The sequence below is a fragment of the Nuphar pumila genome, chromosome 2 (assembly GCF_984573655.1).
Source record: "Nuphar pumila chromosome 2, dmNupPumi1.hap1.1, whole genome shotgun sequence".
NCBI lineage: Eukaryota > Viridiplantae > Streptophyta > Magnoliopsida > Nymphaeales > Nymphaeaceae > Nuphar > Nuphar pumila.
Window position 1 is genome coordinate 105,754,850 of NC_143250.1, and position 8,481 is coordinate 105,763,330.

Below are 8,481 nucleotides of genomic sequence, written 5' to 3' on the forward strand. Positions count from 1 at the left end.
TTTACAAGTTGGTTTGATTATCCCTCTTCACTTGGGGTGAAACAGTCCGACCTCGAGAAAAATACAGGTTTTAAAAGAAATATTTTACTAAAATCTCTTTTCAATTAAAAAAATTTCGAAGGTAGAATTTAGGCCTTACAAATTTTATATATTTTTTTCTCAAATGTTGTTAACTGTTATAGGCTGTCAACAGATAAGTGGGGTACCCTTGCATACGTGCTGGAACTGGAAACATATGGCATGGTTTTTTCCTTCTTTTTTTGTCAAATCAACCAAGTAGAGGCCATGTTATAGCATGTGGGAATACTGATCACGCTGGAATAGATATCTTTCTTACTGTTCACGGTTATAGTCTGTCAATGGCCAGCACGTGGCAGTATACATGCTGGAATATAGATCATCTTTTCTTTTCAAATCTTTAAACTGAACATCTGTCATGTTATAGATATCATGCTCGGGTTGATTTCTTTGGCCTGTCCGCAACCAGGCATGGTTAGGTGATCGAGGGCGAACACTTTACCCTTTTAACATGGAGGGAGGCCGAGGAGAGGTGCGGGGCCCTGCTTTCTAATAGGGGCATTCCACTAATGTCTGGCTGTTGTTTTGTGGTGGAGAGAGTGAGAGAGAGAGAGGTGGGCTTTTTTATTTTTACTGTCTGTTTGTATTCCAGAGACAGAGAGAGTTCTCACGTTGGAACTCTAAAAAGGCTTTGCTGGCAGAATCTGGCGAAAGAAAAGAGCGTTAGCGGCAGTTGCGACTCTTACTTTTTACGAATGAGTGTGCATCCGACATAACGTGGAACTCTTGTTTGTATATATAGGTTAAACCCATACATATATATATGATGGTTTTGTACCATGATACCTTACAGACTATTGTTTGTATGGATCCAGCCACCAAATGGTAGATCCAACTGTACAGATGTATTTAGCATAGTTTATTTATTTTGTTATAGTGTTTTATCATGTTTAATGCATCGTAAGATCTTATTTTGAGACAGTGAAAATCAATGGATTATAATTCATAAAAATAAGGGTGGTTTAGAAATTGTTTAAAATATTATATTTCATTCAACTTTAATACATGAAAATATATAGTAAATAGAACATAATAAACATGATATAGAACATAATAAACATGATATAAAGGTTAGATCTTATATTTGGATCTTAGATCTATGCAAATCAAGTGTGTAAGGTACCACCATTATATAGGAACCCTTTAGTGAAAAAAATATCATCTTTTTTATTTTTGAATTTGACAAGACAACTTACCACTCCACTATGAGTTCCAATTAGGGGTTCCTTACCCATGAGGGTAGAAAATGTTATTATTATTATTATTATTATTATTATTATTATTATTATTATTATTATTATTATTATTATTATTATTATTATTATTATATAGTCAATATAATATGAGAACTAATATGTGAACCATGATTTTCATGGATTTTTTATTCTTTTCTCCTGAATCAAATCATACGGATTTGATCTAAATGCTTGGTTTTATAAGAACCAGCTCTTGAATCATCCGATTTTGATGCATAAACAAATTTTTTTAAGGCTTTAAAAGCAATGGCTCATAATTTTCATAAATATTCAAGCATTCAAAAATCATATTTTTCATCGAAAATACACAATCCAATGGTTGATTCCTAGCAAATTCACCATGCCAAGCACATCCACATGGTTAGATTTGCAAAAAAAGTGTTGAAATGCCCATATTTCTAGTTCTCATATTCTAGTGACTTATATATATATATATATATAGAGAGAGAGAGAGAGATTGGTTTCTCCTAACAGTAAGATGGTACAAAGAGTCTTAACTTTCAACTTTAAGTTCATTTCTCTGGAATACAACCTTATAGGTGTGATCTACATGGTAAGTTCAGTAGAAACAGGGTTTTGGTTCTCTGATAAAGATATGTGAGCAGGTTTTTATAAGGCTTCAAGAATTAATAGCTCTAAATTTTCATAAATTTAAAGATTCATAAAATCATATTTTTCACCAGAAAATTATGATCCATTAGTCATTTTTTAACAAATGGAACATGTTGAACACATCTGCATAGCTAGATTTGCCAAACATAACTTGAAAAATTGAAAATCAGCACTGCCTCCACCATATGGTCAGTAAGGAGGATCTAGCTTTATTTATTTAAGGCATACATAGTAATTTAATGACACAAGACATAAAGTGGATGGCCTCCAAGCTAGTTTGTTTGTCCAAGTGCCTAGGAGTCCAAGGAAGTGTGCTTCAAAAGTGAAAAATACCATGGGTAATTGCGGGTGAGCACACTTCTAATTAGTAGAAAGTGCACTTCCTACATGATGGGAAGCTAAAAGAACTATGACCAGAATGATAAACTCAATTTTCACTCTCTTATCCACAGAGAGGATCCAATATTCTATTTATAAGCATTACAATTTAGAATGTTTAGAATACGTTTAGAATATACAGTTCTAGAAATATCGACTAACATGGTTAAATAGAATAATAAAACAACTAACAAATGATAGTAGTTATCATTTTTTATAACTCTATCAAAAATGATAATATCGGATACACAATTGGCTCACGATACCCCTTCTTGAATTTGAATTCTTGTAGTTTCATTTGATACATCTTTCTAAACTTCATTAGACTTATCCAAATCTTATTTGGTGCATTTGGTTTTCAAGAAACCATTATCGTCAGGATATGTAACCGTCTGATCTCTATCCTTATCATGCCCCTGCGAGCTCAACGTGGGGTCGACCATGTTGAGCTTGTCATGAATGAAAACAAACCTCGAAAATGGAAGAGGCATAGTAAGACCGTCAACCAGCTGGTCAGAGGAGGTGATAAACTGAACTGGAAGATGACCATTTTGCACATGATCCTAAATAAAATGGAAATCAATTTCAACATGTTTTGTGCAAGCATGAAAAACCAAATTTGTAGTGAGATATAAATCCCCAATATTATCACATCAAAGAGTAGGTGGCGATGGAGGAACGAAGCCCAGCTCGATGAGAAGAGACTTAAGCCAAAGAAGATTAGACGCAACACATGTGAGAGACTTGTATTCAACTTCAGTGTTGGATCAAGCTATGGCCCGTTATTTGCGAGAAGACCAAGAGACCAGGAAAACTGCAAAGCCACTTGTAGACTTGTGGTCATCAGGGCTCTCCGCCCAGTCAGCATCAAAAAAGGCACTTAGATGGAGAGAGGAAGATCGTGCGAAGAACAGACCATGATGAATGGTATCCTTGAGATAGCAAAGGATGTGTTTGACAGTAGACCAGTGTGTAACCGTGGACTGATGCATGAATTGGCAAACTTTATTAACTGCAAACGCTATGTCGGGTCGTGTGATGGTGAGATATTGGAGACCGCCCATGATGCTTCGATATAAAGTAGAGTCAGAAAAGAGAGGGACATCGTCCTTAGATAACTAGGTAGTGGAGCTCAGAAGAGTAAAAATTGGCTTTGCAACAGCCATAGAGGCACGACGAAGGAGCGTAAGTCAATATGTACGTTGATAGAGAAAAAGACCTGAGGAAGCATATTGAACTTCAATACCCAAAAAATAATTTAGGTGACCAAGATCTTTGATGGAAAAGGTGGCGATGGAGGCACTGAATCAACTGCTTAATGGCAATGGTGGAGATGTCGGTGATGATAATATCATCAATATAAACCAGTAAATAAATAACCAGACCGCTATCTTAGAAAATAAATAGCAAGGCATCAGCAAGAGAGATATGAAATCCACAAGACTAAAGATAAGAGCTGAGATGCTAGTACCTGGCACGCGGAGCCTGCTTGAGTTCGTATAAGGCCTGATCCAGCTTGCATACATGCTTAGGATAAGATGAGTCTTCAAAACCTGGAGGTTGTGCCATATAAACATCTTTAGAAAGGAGACCATTTAAAAGGGCATTATTAAAATCCAATTGATGTATTAGCCAATCTGACGAAACTGCAAGAATAAGAACAATGCGGATGTTAGTTGGTTTTACAACTGGACTAAAACTCTCAAAAAAGTTGATGCCTTCCTCTTGATGAAAATCCTTAGCAATGAGATGAGCTTTGTAGCGAGCCACAGAGCCATCAACATGTCATTTAATCCAAAAAACACATTTGGAGCCAATGATATTATAGTGAGGAAGAGGAAGAATGAGGTGCCAAGTGTGATTAAGTTGGAGTGAATTAAACTCATCTTGCATGGTTGTGCATCACTTGGGTTCAAGATTGGCCTATTTAAATGAAGTTCAGGTGTGAGCAAGACAGAGCTAAAACAGACAAGGGAGAGGGGATAGCAGGCAGTGGTGAACACATGGGGTTTAAGAGAGTTGGCCATAGAGTGAGTGATCATGGGGTGGATAAGGTAGGACAGGCAACTCAGGACGGAGTCAGAAAGAGGGGAAGGAGAGGGCAGTGGCGAGAAAGAATTTGGTGGGTCAGCAGCGAGAATGTGGCTCACAAGAGAGGAAGGAACATCAGGTGAAGCATCAGAGATAGGAATATCAGGGGGGACTGTCGAATTAGGAAGAAGCGACTGAGGAGGATCAGGAGGAGAGGTAGGACGACGGTTTGAGGGAGACCCCATTCGGAAAGACAAGGTGAGGAAGGACAAGCAGATGAAGAGACAGTGCCAAAGACAAATTCATCAAAGTAAACATGGTGAGAAATATAGGTGTGGTTTTGAGAGGGGTCGAAACACAAGTAGCTATTCTGGCGGGAGGCATAGCCAAGAAAAATACTGTGTAGTCTTGTTCTGAACTTTAGAGGTATGATAGGGCGTTAAAAGTGGATAGGAGTAGGCACCGAAGACACGGAGATTATGATAGTCGGTCAGTTTATGAAAAAGAAGCTCATATGGGGTCTTACAATTAAGTACAAGGGTTGGAAGATGGTTAATGATATAAACAACAATGCGAAAGGCATTGACCCATAAGGAATATGCCAAAGAGAAAGTACTTAACAGGTCGAGTCTGGTTTTAATGACATGTTGATGTTTGACCTCAATGAGCTCATTCTGTTTTGGGGTATAAAGGCACAAAAATCAATGAAGTATGTCATGGTCCCGTAAAAAACTTTCAAAATCATGACTGGTAAATTCGCCTCTATTATCAGTTTGAAAAGTGTGAATGGAGAGTTGAAGTTACTTTTCAGTGACATGCTTGAAAGACTTAAAACACTCCAACACTTGTGACTTAGTATGCAATGAAAAGAGCCATGAGAAATGAGAAAAATCATCTACTATGAGGTGATAAAAGCTAAATCCTTCACGTGAAGAGACTAGAGCAGGGGCCTAGACATCAGCGTAGAGAAGTTCAAGTAGAGATGTCGTAGAAGAAAAAGAATGACTAAAAGAAAGTTTGTGAGCTTTGTCAACAAGACCACTCTCACACACTTTTATTTTGTTATTTTTATTAACAGAAATAACATGACTAGAGTTTAAGTAAGAAACGATCTTCTTATTTGCATGTCTAAGATGTTGGTGTCATATATCAAAGAAAACCACTTTGCCTGCAAATGCTGTGATCAACAGATTTGATTGGGTAGAGTCTTGAGATGGATTTCGGTCCTCTAAGATGAATCTTGACTGTCTGACTATCCTTGACAAGGAATTCAAAGGGAGTGAATTCAAAAATACAATCATTATCTTCAGTAAACTATCCCATAGATAAAAGGTTCTTTATAATAGCAGAAACATGAATAACATTCTTTAAATCAAAGGAAGAGCCATGAGATTTCAGAATAAGATTATCAGTGTGAGAGATGGGAAGCATCTTACCATTGCCAACCATGATTTACTCACCCCCATGATATTGAGATTTATGAGAGAATTGTTGGTCATTCATGGTTAGATGATTCGTAGCACCAGTGTCAGGATACCAGTAGTCATCAGTGGATTACTAAAGAGAAATGGCAGAGAAGGCTTTAGGGATATCAATGCAGGTTTTGGAAATATGTCCACGTTTTCCACAATATCGGCAGGTGACTACCCCACAACCACCTTGAGTTTGAGATACAGGGTTACTATTGAATGTGTTTAGAGAAAAATTTATCCCTTGTCCCCTACCATGGCCTTAAAAAATTTTACGGCCATGACCCCAACCCTTGAAGGCAGTTTGTTGAGGTTTGGGTGTTTCAGAAAGCTTGGCATGAATTAGAAGCACCCATTTTTCCTAATTAAGAAGCAGATCATATAGATCTGTGAAGGTATACAGTGTCGGATTAGTGGTGACGGAGGTTACAAAGCTTTCATACTCGAGAGGAAGACCATTCAAAGTTATTTGAACTAATTCTTCATCTTCTATAGGGTGATTAGCGGTAGCAAAGGAGTTGGCTAGGAACTATATGCAGTCTAGATAAGACAACATATCAATACTTTCTTTCTTAATAAAAGTCAGGTGTTTCTTCAGAATCATGAGTCTTAAAGAAGATTGAGATACATATACTTTTTTCATAACAAGCCAGGCTTCACACGCCATTTTTGTTCTCATGATTTAACCAAGAACAGTTTCAGAAACAGTAGCTTTGATCCAACTAAGAGCCAGTTGATCAGAACGAATCTAAATAGGATAATTTGGATTCTCTTTCTTACCTCTATCTGTCGTGGCAATGAAGAGATCTGGTTGAGGAGAGGAGTCGTCAGTAAACTTGAGGAGATCCTGGCTGATCATGACTAATTCGAGCTGAGATCTCTACAATAAGTAGTTGTCCGGATTCAATTTTATCGAAACGAGGTTGGCGATAGCATTCCACTGGGTCATAGGAGAAGAAAGGGACGATGCGGAAGCCATTGAAAACTCGTTGGAGCTTGATGGCTCTGATACCATAAAAGAATTGTGAATAGGATGATAAATTTGATTTTCACTCTCTTATCCACCGAGAGGATAGAGTATTCTATTTATAAGCATAAAGGTTTACAATGTTTAGAATACGTTTAGAATACACAGTTCTAGAAATGTCGACTAACATGGTTAGATAGAATAATAAAACAACTAACAAATGATAGCAGTTATCATTTTTTATAACTCTATCAAAAACGATAATATCGGATACATGGTTGGCTCATGATACTCTTGATTGAATCTGACTTCTTGTAGCTTCATTTGATATATCTTTTTGAACTTCATTAGACTTATCCAAATCCCATTTGGCACATTTGGTTTCTGAGAAACCATTATCATCAGGATATGTAACCGTCTGGTCTTTATCCTTATCAGAAGCATGCTTCCATTCAAGTCTTAATTGGTTATCAATGCTTGTATTTTGCTTTTTCGGTACTTTTCACTCAGCTACCTATAAGAACAACTTTGCAATTAGGATCAAATGTATAGAGATTTCTTTCTTATTTTTTGTCCTTTTTTTTAATTTATAACCCGAAGAAACTGCACCCAGCATAAAGACCTGGTCGTGTTGGCTCAACCTGCCTTACCTTTGGTGGTGAGTGTGGTTTCTTCAGGCTATAAATTAAAAAAAAAATAGGACTTCTTTGCAAAAGAGGTTATGATGGACTTTATGCCTAGCTGATTATTTATTTGACTTAAATTTCAAGTAAGATGCGCTCCAATGCCAGAGTTGTAAACCATCCATAGTTCTTCTAAAGTGTAAAATCATCGTTTGGAAAATATTCTTGATTTGCTTATCAACACAAATCACCTATAAAGGGTACTTTTGTTAATTTAATCTCTCTCTCTCTCTCTCTCTCTCTCTCTCTCTCTCTCTCTCTCTCTCTCTCTCTCTCTCTCTCTCCGGCGTTGAGTGCCATCTCCGGCCGATCCACCCCTCTTGTCCTCTCTCTGTTAAAGCCCACCCCATCCCCTCCCCCCTCTCATTCTCACTTGCTGGAACCCCCTATCTAACCCACTCACAGACATTCCACTATCCCCCACCCATTCTCTTATCCTTTGGAATCCCTAATCAAACTCACCCACAGCTTCATGATATTCCCCTCCTGTTGCCTATCTACTGGAACCCCAATCGAACCCACCCACAGTTGCACGCTATATTCCCTTCACGTTCTTTCACAGCTGGAACCCTCATTGAACCCACCTCCTCTGCAGCGTCGTCCCTCACCGCATCGGAGCTACCTTCGCCCGACCTCCTCTGCAGTGATGCCCTCGCTGCACTGAAGCCACCATCTCGAGCCTGCAAAAGGGTTTTTACAGAGTGAAGGCCGACGTCAAGGATTTCAGGGCTCTGGCGATCGACGTCAAGGATTCCAACCACCGCCGCCAATCCAAAGGTGAGTGGTTCCTCTCTCTCTCTCTCTCTCTCTCTCTCTCTCTCTCTCTCTCTCTCTCTCTCTCTCTCTCTCTCTCTCTCATATATATATATATGCTTGCTGGGGCCATCGACGCAGATATGGCTCTGTTTTGATGCCCTTCCAACCCCTCACCAGACTCCCTCTCGGTCTCTCTCGCCCTCTCTCTGTGAGAAATTTGTCTTTGGGTGGCTTCTATGGCACATAATCAT